The sequence below is a fragment of the Aquila chrysaetos genome, chromosome 2 (genome assembly GCF_900496995.4).
Source record: "Aquila chrysaetos chrysaetos chromosome 2, bAquChr1.4, whole genome shotgun sequence".
NCBI classification, from domain to species: domain Eukaryota; kingdom Metazoa; phylum Chordata; class Aves; order Accipitriformes; family Accipitridae; genus Aquila; species Aquila chrysaetos.
Window position 1 is genome coordinate 12782366 of NC_044005.1, and position 13099 is coordinate 12795464.

General features: G+C 41.2%; 1 protein-coding gene across 20 annotated transcripts in view; it reads left to right on the forward strand.

Moving 5' to 3' along the window:
- CDC42BPB (CDC42 binding protein kinase beta) overlaps positions 1 to 13099 on the forward strand; it is a 101756-nt gene that overhangs the window by 921 nt on the left and 87736 nt on the right. The window lies entirely within an intron of this gene.

Sequence of the window (13099 nt, forward strand, 5' to 3'; positions counted from 1 at the left end):
GCAACCCTGCTCGGCTTAACCCGAAATGTCAGGCTAATCCCGTGCTCCTCGGAGGGTTTCCTACCTGGGGGAGGGGGAGAGCAGCAGGCTCAGGCTTTGAAACGCTGCTCTTGTGCCGGATTCGTTGCTGCTAGAGAGGGCGTGTATGTGTGTGTCTTGAAGGAACAACAGTTACCGTTCATCATGCAGTCTTTTTAATTTGGGCATGCCCCCGAAGGACAGAGCAATTCTAGGCAGCCTTTATAACAGCTTTGTTTAATGGTTTCCTACTGTTAAGCAGCCTGTTAATGAGAACCTCCAATAATCCGGAGCGTGCTGACAAAACGTGGATACTTGTGATAACGCCTAGGATAAAAGTTTTCTGTCCAGTGTTGTTTAGCTAAGACTATTGACTACAGGTATGTGGATAGTAGAGATCCTTCCCTGCTGCATGCTTAAATGAAATTATGTTAAAATGGCCATGGTGGCTGACTGGTTTATTCAGCTGAGTAAGTTATGAATAATAATGTGTGACGGAGGTGACTTAACTTCTCCATGGAATAAGAATTGGAGGGGAGGGAGGAGGGATCATTGCTCATGAGTATATTGTCCCGTTTATCAGCTGTTCCATGCATGTACAGTTAATTAGGCTTTTAAAGAGCCCTCAAAAAAAAAAAAAAAAAGAAACAAAACAAAGGATTTCCTAAGGGAGAGGGAGGGGCCGATTTACTTCAGTAAATGCAAATGTGTGTCTTTAGCACTATAGACCAGAGCACTAACATGTAGGGACAGCTGGTTTTCCTTAATTTCTGTGGGGACCACCACTCTTTGTCATACACTAACAAACTAAGAGGATTCACTTCCTGGACTCTTCTATTGACGTCAGTAATGCGATTGCCAACTGAATAATTAACCGCTTTATCACATCTGCCCCGCAAGGCTGCAGCCTGGGGAACATTGATTATTTGTTTTGTGGTGGGAGCTTTGTACGTCTTCTGCAAAGTGCAGTCTGGTTTTATATTCTTGTTTTCAAGCTGATGGCTTGAACGAGTGAGCACCTACAAACTGTTAAATGTGATAGATCAGACTACAACGGTACTTTGAGCACTGAAGTTGAGGAGAGGATTTGGGGCAGGCCAAAGAATGATATGCTTTTTCTATAGCACTGCTGGTGGTTGTGTCTTACTCATTGATCCCTGCGTTGTCATTTTCTGTGTGATGGAGAGGCCGATTATCCAATTGTTTATAAAATTGCTTCTTTTAATTCTATTTATTGTGTTCACTGAATGTGAAAAGGTTACTGACTTGATGAAAAGTATAGCTCGCAATAAAAACAGTGTGTAGTTCTTACTGCAGTGTGGGATTACCCTAGTATAACAAAGTGCCTATTCAATAAATAATTGAAATGTATGTGAGCTACCATCTGGTGCTGCGGAGTGGGGATAAAAGTTTATAATCCAGGCCCTTGATGGTAAGGGGATGGCCTAAATCTGGACTGCTGTATATTTGTGTTCCATCAACAAGGAATACCCTTAAAAGCAATTACAGTTGATACTGTGTGTTCCTCCCTTTCCTTCAAGCTGTTAAAAACAAATAAATGCCAACAACGAGACACCTTTTATCTGTGTCCTAATGCCCTCACAGTATGTTTCCACTGACAAGGAACTTGTTTCTGCCTCCAGCTAATAAGGAGAATATCATGCCAAACACACTAATCTTCCTCATGTCATGATGTGCAGTCTTAATTACAGCCTGATTCTCTGTTAGAAGATATTCTGGATTGATGTGCACAAGTTTTGTGTGCTGTTATGTGTCTGCAAAAGCATGAGAGTGTAGTTAAATATTTGGGATATACTTTGAAGATCACTGTTTCTTTATCAGCTGGAGACAGAAGGAATTTCCTTTTGACAAAATGGAGACTTATCACTGGCAATGGAAATAAGCTGCATAGGTATTAAGGTTAAATTAAACCGAACTATATAACAAGCATTTCTTTACTATTTTGGATTTAAAACCGGGTGTGAGGTATCACACACGTAAAATTCCCTTAAAATGATTCAGTGTGGCTAATGGACTTGCTTGCATTTTTAATTGCCAAGAGAAAACAGAGTTCAGGCGTGGTAGTTGAGGCAGAGTTGTTTCCTGGCTTTGGGGTGCAGAGGAGATGCTGAGTTGTGTGGTATAGCTGCTGGATGTGGACATCTCTGCTCTTTGACAGCAGCATGATGCTGCTGGTATTCTGGAGCTCGTGACTGTGGGAGAAGGGAAGTGGGGAGTCCAGAAAACTTAAGTCCCACATTTATCCTGTGAGACTTAAGCCACCTTCTCCCTGTTCAACATCTGTAGAAGCCTTGCACTTCACCTGCAGAGGCTGGTGAGCCCCAAATGGTGGATCTCGTCGCCTCTGTCCTATAAATCCTGCTGCTGCTTCCTTGCAGTCCTGCCACAGGCTTATTTCTTCAAAATCTTCTTCCTATTTGCTAACCATAGAAGAGCATAGGGTGTGGCTGTTCGCCTTGAGGCAGCTTGTGGCTTCCATCGCTTTAGAAGTGTTGTAAGAATCTGCCATTTAAACCTTGGCGATGGTAGCTTTCCCATGGTGAATGGAGCTTTCAAACAGCCTATATTTTTTCCCTGTACTGGAAGTGTAATACACGTATCTTTATGCCAGGTGTCTTTGGAGAAGAGCTAGCTGAGCTGCGAGGAGTTCAAAAGTCTTCTAGTTATTTTTATTTATAACTCCTGTTGAATAACATCTCGCCCAATTGTTTATCACTGTATTGTTTATATAATAGATATTGAAGTAATGCTCACTATTCTTAGTGGGAATTGAATCCAAGTCTGTTAGATAGCAGACCTATGTCTACATGTTCCGAAAGAATTTTCCAAATTTGTGCTTAGTGTCTTTTAAACTGTTGCTACATCTGCTGCTGCTAGAGTGAGAAATAGTGAGGAATCCTAACAGTGAGGAGTCCTGTTTATTCTAGTTATACTTGCTCATTCCTCTCTGAAAGTCATTGGTGAGACTGGGCTGCTACAGCCCTTGTGCCTCTGAGGCCAAATTGCTTGACCATCTCTGCTCATCCTTGCAGTTGTCAGGGGAGCAACTTGGCTGGTATCTGGGGAGATGCTTTAACTGGACAGTCCTGCGTCCTAGAAAGCCTGTAAAACAGTCTGCATAGCTCTGGAAGTCTATGGAGGTACTTCCCTTGGTAAAGCTGACCTAGGCCACTAGTGAAGACTACCTAAAGCTCTCAGCAAGCACAGAGGAGGCTGCGTGGCCTTTCGACTTAGATTATGGTGCACGCCAGTACTTGGGTGCTGTGGGGTGGTATTGTCCATGCACTGCAGAGGGACCTCCTAAGAGACTCTTCCTGCAAAAAATGTGTGCTGTCCCGTGTTTCATGTGACAAGGAGAGAAGTACAGGAGTGCTGGAGCAGTATGGCTGCAGCTTAGGTGTCCATGCATCACCTATCCTTTGGCTTTCAGGTACCCCGTGTTCCTCCCTATGGAGCCCCTTGTTCTGTCATACTGAGGGATCTGAATCTTTCATAATCCTGTGCTAGAATGGCTGCTTGCAGGGCACCTTGCTGGCTGGCATCACATTCATGCTTGTCTGACATCACCTTGTTTTTCAGGAGTTACCTTAGTTGGCTGTGGCTGGTGCTTACTGCCCCTTACTTCCACTCAGCAGGGACTGGCACAACCGGCTGCTCCATTTTTGAACAGCTACTTGGCACAGTTTGCAGCCAGTAGGCAAGCATGTTCAGAGAAGAGTCTAGCAGGAATGGGCCTTATTTGTATTCCAAATGCTCTTGGTGCTGCATAGACTCCCTTGCTCCAGCCTTTGTTTCCTCTGACCCTGTTTTGTACCGCTGGCATGCTACAGAGGGCAAGATGGCACATGTCCCCACATAGTTAGTCCGTCTCACTCCTGGACTATGTACTGGCTAGTCCTCTCTGTGAGAACACCTCAAAACCAATGTCAGAGTAGTTTAGACTGATCTGAAATGTGGTTTTTTTTTTCCTTGAAGCAGGTGCGCGGGATACTTCTATGGACTGTTTCTCCTGATGTGTTATGAGCTGTCTGAATGCTGACTTATCTTCTGTGTTCTTAGTTTGTGCAGAGTTTGCTACCCAGCTAGACTGGTGTTCTGCTTTTGGATGGTGGTGGTGGTTTTTTTTGCTTGGGTGTTTGTTTTTATTTTTCCTGAGAGGAACTTTGAGGGGGCTGAAGATGTGGGGAAAAGAAAGAAGATTGCAGAAGATTAGCACAAGTTGGCCGACTGGGCACCTGCTGCTGAGCCCTTGGAAGACAGCCTGGCATAATAGGCAGTGGATGATGGTGTAGTAACAGCAATATATTCCCAGTCTGGGCTAAAGGAGGGGAAAACGTGCATGCAGAGCACTCAAAGCAACCTATCTAGCCTAGACTCGAGCTGCCATTTTTGGATATATATCTGTTACACTTGAGGTTGGACCATAGAAGGAAAAATCATGCACAGAAAGTTCACCAGAAAGGGTTGCTGTCATGCTGCTGCTGGTGCAGTGATTTACAACTTTGGGTCACTGTCAGGACTGGTGCTTCAAATTTGGATCTTGCTGTTGGGGGGGCTCTGTGAACTTTGAAAGTCTACTCCCAGACCTACTTTCTTCTCTTTCCAGTTCTGCTTAAAGAGGCACCTTAACCTTTCAAATAAAAAAAAAAAAAAATGTAATGAGGGAAGGGAGGACCTTGCAGGGTGGCCTTTCTGTCAGAAGAGTGTAGAGCCTGTTCTCTCAGCCTGAAAGCAGTTGTATTCAGAAGCGTAGATGTGGACCTGCGAAAAGTTCTTCCCAGCCTGCATTAGAGCATCTCGAAAACTAGCTGCAGGGTAGACCTAGTCCTCTGCCACAGGCACTGATGTACTGGAAAAAGTGCTAGGTAAAGGTGGGGGCACGATGTGTGGCTGAGTGGGGTGGTAGTATAGGAGGCAGAAACTATCCCTGAGTATTTTTGAGACTACTTTAGAGTTGTCAGACTTTGAGGTTCCTTATGAGGATCTTTTCTTTGGCCTTTTTGGGTTACACCAGGAAAAACTGTCTCTTGATAACATGGCGTATCTCTTGAGGGCTTAAATTCCTCTCTTTTTTCCCTTTAGCCCTCCTTCCCCCTCCGCTGCTTGCAGAAACACACATAGAAAGCCAGGAAGGGACCTCAGGCTCTGCTAGCTTGTATAATGTCCTTCTCTGTGCAGGCAAAAGCTGTGCAGTGAGCGATAAGCCTGTTGGGCACATGTGTGAAGTGAGTGTGGCTGGATAATGAAGACAGCTGATGAACAAGAAAACTGAATTTCAGATTCCGGCCTAAGTTCCTCTACTTCCATCCTGTATCTACCAAAGCCTATTACGACCCCTTATACTAGAGCTAGCGGCAGGAGGGTGTGGATGAGGGCCCACTGGGACAGGGTGAAGCTACAGGTGCCTTGCAGAGGTTCTGGAAAGGCCAGTGGTGGTGGTGGCCATGGTTTCTTTGTGCACAGTGCAGTGTGGATGCAGCTGGAACCCTTTCCTGCTCCCTGAAGGCTTTCCTGTGGTCAGAGATGGGGCATGGTAGCTTGCATCGCCTTTGCTAATGAAGTCTTTTATGGTCACCTGGCAGAATAGTGTGAGCATGACTGCTGAATCCCAGTTTCCTGCGTTCTCTGCTTTGAGTAGACTAGTTTTGTTCTTTCGAAAAATATGTGTTAGGATTAATTCGTGTTAAGTAGCCCAAACCCCCATGTTAGCTTTGATAGCATTGTAGTCAGGGCTGGTGAGTGATCTGAAGGCATGAGGTTCAAAGTCTGCTGCTGTATGTATGATGGACACTTTACAGTACATCTGTTCTAATCTGTTATTTTTAGAATGAGGCGATATCTTTTAATGACTTTTTCTGTAAAACTTTATGCTGTGAAACATTGGCACTGAATGCCACAGTCATGTTTTGAGAGTGGGAAAGCAATGTGGTCTGGAGGATGAGAGATACACTGGCATGTGCTGTTAAAATGACAGACATCCTGAGTGTGAAGCTTGTCTTTTGTTCCGTAGAAGGAAGTCGATATCTCTTCTCCTGTGGATAAAGTTGCTAATAAATAGCAACTGTCTTTAGTGAGGGCTTGAGGAATTATGCAGTATGTTAAAGGCTGTGACCTGTATTTTGTATTTTAATTTTGTTTATATATGAAAACTCAGAAAGGGGTAAATAAGTCATTGATAAATTTGTCTTCATATAGAAAAAAATGTGTGCAGCTAGTAGTTTTTCACTCATGGTACATGGTAAGGTATAGATAGAATGCAGAAGTAATGTTTCATAAGCATCCATAAATCTAACGTTTTTTCTGACTTGTTTCACTTAGAAATCTAAATTATTTTCATATTGCTTTTTCATAGGTAATATTAAAATATAGTATTTTGGAAAAAAAAGTAATTTACATCCTTAAAACTTCTGTGGTTGGCACAGTTATGCATTATCAGTGGAAATGACTTCGATGTTGGTTTAGTCAGCAGATTCAGTGCAATGAACTTTTTTAACAAATGAAGTTGAACTAACATTTTTTTGCAAATAATTCACATGTGGGAGTGAGTCAGTTTCTTCTACACCTACTAGAAACAAATGATTTTAACTGTGTGAGTCAGAACTGAAAAGACTTGTTTCATTAGCTTTTTTACCAAGTTGCTTTTACTTCATGGTTATATGTTAATGTTTTGAGTTTTAGAAATGTTGATCTGTAGCTGAGATTAGTTGGGAATGTTAAACTACTACAGATTCTTCAAATTTATGAAACTTACATTTTATCCCTTGCTGGTAATTTGAGGCAATTCATGCAAGCTGTTTTAGATGTGTATTACAAAAAGGAAGAATTATAATATTTACCTAAACAATCGCAAATTTATTTCAGCCATTAACAGAATATAGTGCCTAGGATTAGGAAAAATTTTACGGATTCATCCTTTTCATTATCCATGTCTGAAAAGATGAATAGGATGATGGACCACACGCAAATCTGTTTAGGAAAACAGAAGGGACTTGTTAAAGCTTTTTACTGTATTTTTGCCTTTGATAATGCTTTAAACAGAGTTGAGATTTCTAAGTGTTTCATAAGGTACACTTGAGAATTCCAATATATTCTTGATGCAGTTACCAAAGACCTTGTATCATGCCCACCGATGTATCCCACTGAAGCTCTAGGGTTGGTTTTTTGGGGGGTTTTGGTTTTGTTTTTAAGAAAAGGGATTTAATTTTGAAAGCTTTGGCACATCTAAAAATTTCTAAGTACATTTGGTCTGTGGTTCAATGTGATGTGTTCATTTTAGCTGTCTCCTAATACTGAAATACTCCACTCTATTTTTCTCATCAGCATATGCAGATTTCCAGAATGCAAACTTTCATTTATAAAGATCTTTATTCACTATAATGAATGTAGCTCTCTTCAATAGGAGACTGCACACTGTTTTCTTAAGCCTTGATTTTGCATAGACCTCAGTAATCATGTCTGTATATACACTTAGAGTGCATTCAGATTAAGTGTGTGCATCCATCATTGCCAGCTGAGGCCTTAGGCATCCTGAAGTGCCTGAGATCTTAATTTCTGTCATTCATGTCGTCAGGGTCTTAACACTGAAACCTGTTATTACTTAACCGTGGCCTGAAGCTTCAAATGTGACTAGTACCTCTGGATGCCCAGCATGAGACCTCTATAAAGGAGTCTGAGCTTTGGAAAATGGTGGAAAAGTCTTCACCAAATATTGAATGATTGAAAATGTATGGAGTTTATTAATCAGGTGTGCATTAATGAAGGCTGAGGTATAGTTCTTAATTTGCTTAAGTGTAGTGCTGTTGAGGGCTGAATATGTATAGCTGCCTTTCCTAAAAAGGCCAAGAAGAGAAAAGATCAGAAGCAGCATCAATTCCAGATATATCCCAAATTCTTTTCACCATTTATAATTGTTCTGCAACATAAAAATAAACATGGATAATTGCTTTGTGAAGTCCTACTTGAAATGTGTTTGTGCTAGTTTAGTGAGACATGCATGTTCAGGATTTTAGAAAAGTCTATACAAAATTCTGTCTGGACTTTTAATTCAGCTTAAACCTAGGTTATATTGTTCTAATTTTCATCAAAAAGTTCAGTGAAAGATGAAGTAAGAAATAAGATGAAACCAGTTTTAAACTCACTTAAGTAGATGTGTGGAAGTCAGTCTTAAAGGAGTGTTGCAGCTATTCTGGCAATATTGTACTTTTATTTGGGACTGTGTAGTTCGTGGGATGTAGATCCACTCTATTTATAGATGGTGTAACTTTACCCAAAAATACAGCAACCCCTATAGAAGTATGTGGGTTTTTAGTATATTGTGATTTTCCTGCTAGTAATGGTCCCTTAGCCTAAGAACTAAACTGTATGCCTTCCCTGGATAGATGAGACTTAAGGAAAAGCTTTGGGTCACTAGAAATTCTCCAAAGGTACATAAAAATAGATCATGCTCTAAATTGGTTTAGACCCTGTAATACTGGGAAAAAAGACAACAAATACCCTCTCCCAGCAAAGAACCCATTTTTTTAATTGAAGGCATTAAAAACTTGAATCCCTTTTAGAGTTGTGCCAAGTGAGGTGTGGGAAATCTCTCTCCTCATCTGAGGAAGGACGAGGTTTCTAGTAATACTTCTGGGGCATCTGAAACCTTTTTCCTACTCTTGAGGAACTCCTCTATCCCTGGTTCCCCCCCCCTCCCAGAGATCCATGTGTACCTTGGGGGTGGGTGGGGGTCGTCTCCATTGCCTTGCATGCCTTTGGATTTCTGCTGTTGTTACAGCATGACTTCTATGATCTTAATTTTGCACATCCTTCCTCAAAAGTTGGCTTCTTCACGGAGCTTTTCTGTGTGCTGCCGGCTTTATTGCTGCCCATGTGACTTGGATTATCAATACTGAAAGCTGGACTGTTCTGAGTGTCTTTTATTTTACTGTAATTAAAGCAGAGTAGAAACAGCAGGAGGGTGACTTTAGGCATGAAGATCCTATTATCATTTTGAAATATGTTCCCAAGGGTTTGCTTTTTAAGATGCATGTTTAGTCTTTAAATTTAGCTCTTTTTCTGATAGGATTAGTTAGGTTATCATGTGTCGTCGTTCCCTCCACCCCTGTTTCTGTGTATGGTGGCTATGTGGCTATGGTCTCCTTGTCTCTTGTTAGCGCTGAGAGATGGATGCCTGGTGTGCATGCTCTGCAGGCTTTGTTCTGCAGGCTTCTGGCTATTCTTGGGTGGTGGATCCAAAGACGAGTAGCAAATGTATTTTTTGTACACAAGGTACAAAAGGTACGCTTGAGTAAGAGGTTTGTATTGCAAATTTTAAATTAAGGAATTTGGTTTCCGTTATTTAGTCTGTGATCATTTGCACTGCGTCTGAGTAAATTGGGAACGTAATATCTGTCCACATTTTCTTTCTTTTTAGTTTGTATGTTCTTTAAGGCAAGGAGGGGATCTCACTGCATACTTGCTATTAGTGGTTCCTTGTAGGATGGCTTTGTTGCCCTGCAACCCTCTCAAGTTACTCACCTAAAAAAAGGAAACTACATTTTTGTGATTCAGAACCTCACCCTATATGACTTACTACAGGAGGCTGGGAGAATAAAATTTTTACATGTACAAATGGCTGAAAGTGATCTAAAGGTCTTAATGGAATAACTGGTAGCTAGTAACTGCTAGATGTTGGGTTATAAATGCAGAGTGAAGTCTGGAGTCTGTGGTATTTAATTTTTCTGCCTTTTATGGGTAATATGGTATTTTTCCTAAACTCACAACAGTTCATCTTTCAGAGCAGACTTTCTGAGAAGTTGCAGATGAGTTAGCCTGTTGTGTCACGGGGAAGAAGCACATTTTCCTTCCAGACCAGCTTTAACTAGTTGTAGCAAAATGCCTTAGTCATGTGGCATGGTGTCGCTGCACAGAGGAATTAAGTTTGACTGTGTTAACTTACTCTGTTATGTAACAAAAGATATCCCTTACCGGTAAGTTCAGCCTTTGGTTTCCTGGGCAGTTATTATTTAAGTTGGGAATAATGACAATATCAAACAGCTGTTTTTAAAATGTGGTTCTGCTGACCTAGTACTCCAGATAACATAATACAGGACAACATCCAGTGGGGATACCTAACTGGAGGCTGTATCAGGCCCACAGACTGTCTTTATCTTGCCCTTAGAAGTATTTGCTGGTTATTATGGCAACTGAACTGTGGTTATTGCTCTGTGTATGTTATTGCGGGCCAGCAGGATTTACTGGATGGGATGTAGTGCTGTACCAACCAACAGGGCTATACTGGTCAGGCTTGACCCAGGCATGCAAGACCCAGGCAAGTCTACATCCGTGGCTAGAAATAATCAATCCTTGTGCATCCTGAAGTTGACTGTGTCTGATGTGAATTGTAAAGACAAAATACCTGACACTTTGAGAAGGAGGGAAGGGAGGGATTTTTCATTTTAAAAATAAATCAGTGATGCAGAAGCTTTTACTGCACTTAGGAAAGGGCTTTGCAGTAATTATCCTCAATGTTAAAGCTGTGCATGCATTGGAGTGGCTCAAACCAGGAGCAAAAGTGCCCTGGTTCATTTTGATAGAATCAGAGCTACAGGTAGTCTAGTTATAAACTACCTGTTCTTGTGGGTAGTATTAAACATTGTAAAGGTTTTGTTCAATGTTTCAGGCACTTTTTCAGGGCAGGGATAGCAGAGATTACATTCTATACTTTACCTTTTGCATACCAGCATTATATTTCCTTCACGCTGTAAAACCTCACAAAGTTCAGCATGACTAAGTGCAAAGTCTTGCACTGTGGAGCTGTAAAAGTTGGGGAACGACCAACTAGAAAGCAGCCTTGCAGAAAAAGATTTGGGGATCCTGGTAAACAATTAGTTGGAAAAGTCAGTAGTGTGCATCATCGTAGAAATGGAAGCTGCCTGTGTACTGGACTGCATCAGCAAGAGTGTAGCCAGCAGGTTGAGGGAAGTGGTTATTCTGCTCTTTACAGCACTTGTGAGGCCATTTCTGGGCTTCCCAGTACAGAAGAAACACTGGGAAACTGAAGTGAGTCCAGCAGATAACCACTGATGGTTGGAGGCCTGAAGCGTGTGATGTGCAAGAAAAGCCTGAGATACCTGGGTTTGGTGAGCCTGGAGAAGGGGAATCTGATCATGATCCTCAACTGCCAGGTGTGTGGTTAGGGAGGACACAGAGGCAGACTCTTCTCAGGTGTACTGCCAAGAAGGAGAGGCAATGGACACAGGCTATGGCAAGGAGGATTCTGACTATGTGTAAGAGGAAAAAAAAAATTCCTCCTGAGGCTGGTCAGGCACTGGAAGAGGCACTCAAGAGAGGTGGTAGTCTCTTCATTCTAGGAGATAAACCTCAGCTGGACAAGGCTTTGAGCAACCTGGTTGAACTCTGACTTTGTATCAGCTTTGAGTAGGAGGTTGGACTCTGATCTCCTGAGGTCCCTTCCAACCTAAAATTATTTTGTCATTCAGTATCATGTTTGGGTTTTTTTTTCTCCTGTGTTAGCAAATTTATTTAACATCATGGCTGTTCTAATAGAAAACAGCTGTTCTCCATACTTCTCAGAATGAAAAGAAATATGTGAAATAGAATCTTCTTGTTGTAGATAAAGTAGTTGACACAACTTGTATAAATTTACTATTCATTTTTTGGTAATCTTAGATGTTTACCCTGATTGGTTGGCATTTTTTACCACGTAGTCTGAACGTAGAGTATTGACAAGCTTTTAACTAAATTTTAGGCTTGTAAATGATGGGAAACTAAATTTTGTTCATGATGTTCTGCCATATATTTAACGAAAGCACCAGTTTCCATGTTCCTGGAAGAGAATTTCCAGAACAGGTTTCAAGAACTTTGAACCTGTGTTTTATGTCTACTGCTTTTTCCCAAGTGTGACTTCCTTATGTCTAGTTGTTAGCCTTGATAGCAGTTGAAGTATTTTAAAGCTTTGTTCCATGGAGCTGTCAGAAGAGCCTGCAGTCCCTGCATGACTGTGAGCCTGAATCATCCTTTATGAAAAATACAGGTTCAGCTGTTCTGCTAGATATGCTCTCGTATCACAAAGGGATCTGTAATAGGGTTCCTAATATCCTTATATCGGACATTATAAGGAGTCTGACTAAGCAGTTGCTAATAACAGGGTGAAGCAAATCTTCCTCATAGTTGTAAAGATCTAATGGAAGGTATTCGCTGTTTTTTGGTTTCCTCTTTAAAATAAGAACTTGTATGACTTGCATGAAGTTGGACTTGCTACGTCATTTTAATGCTGACACTCTTTCCTGATGATAGTGCACTTAACAAACCAAAACACACAACAAATTCAGTGTTTCAAAATCATATTGATATATGGAAAATAGCACGGGAAGTGCTATCAATGATGAGGATGACAATGTACAAATGGGACAAAGAACTGAATCCTTTATTAGTGGTGTGTTGTAATTATTAATAGGGTATCTTAAGTGACACTTGACTTTCCATGCAATTAATTCATATCTGTGTTTTTGAGTACATTGCTTGCAGCAAATTCCTGGGAAAATAATAAGATTTTTCAAAATTCTCATGATTCCTAAATGCCCACAAGTTTGGTAGACATCCTTGCCAGAGAGCATAGGCTGTCGGCTATGTCATGAAGGCATTCATTGACAGTACTATATAATGTAATGGTCCATTACCCTTCGGGGGCAAGGACTGTATGTGAGCAGTTTATAATACGTGTTAATTTTTCAGAAGAAACTTTGTTCCAAGTGTTGTATAGTTGTTTCAGATGCTGTGGTTGTGAGCCCTCAGCAGATTGTGAAGTAATGGCAATAACTTCTTTATTGAACTGAGTCTTGCTGACTAAAACTACTGAGAAATATCGTCCCCCTCCTCTCATGTCCTTAATTTCCTCTTTTGTTTCATTGTTCAGACTTTTTACTTCTTATTTCCTATTTGTGTTTAGAGAAGGCACTTTGCAGTGTTGTCTTTAAAACAGCAATGCATGTTTGTACACATAGTGCTGCAATGATCTTTTGCGTCAGTGGCTGTAATAGGTCATTATGCATGTTGGTAA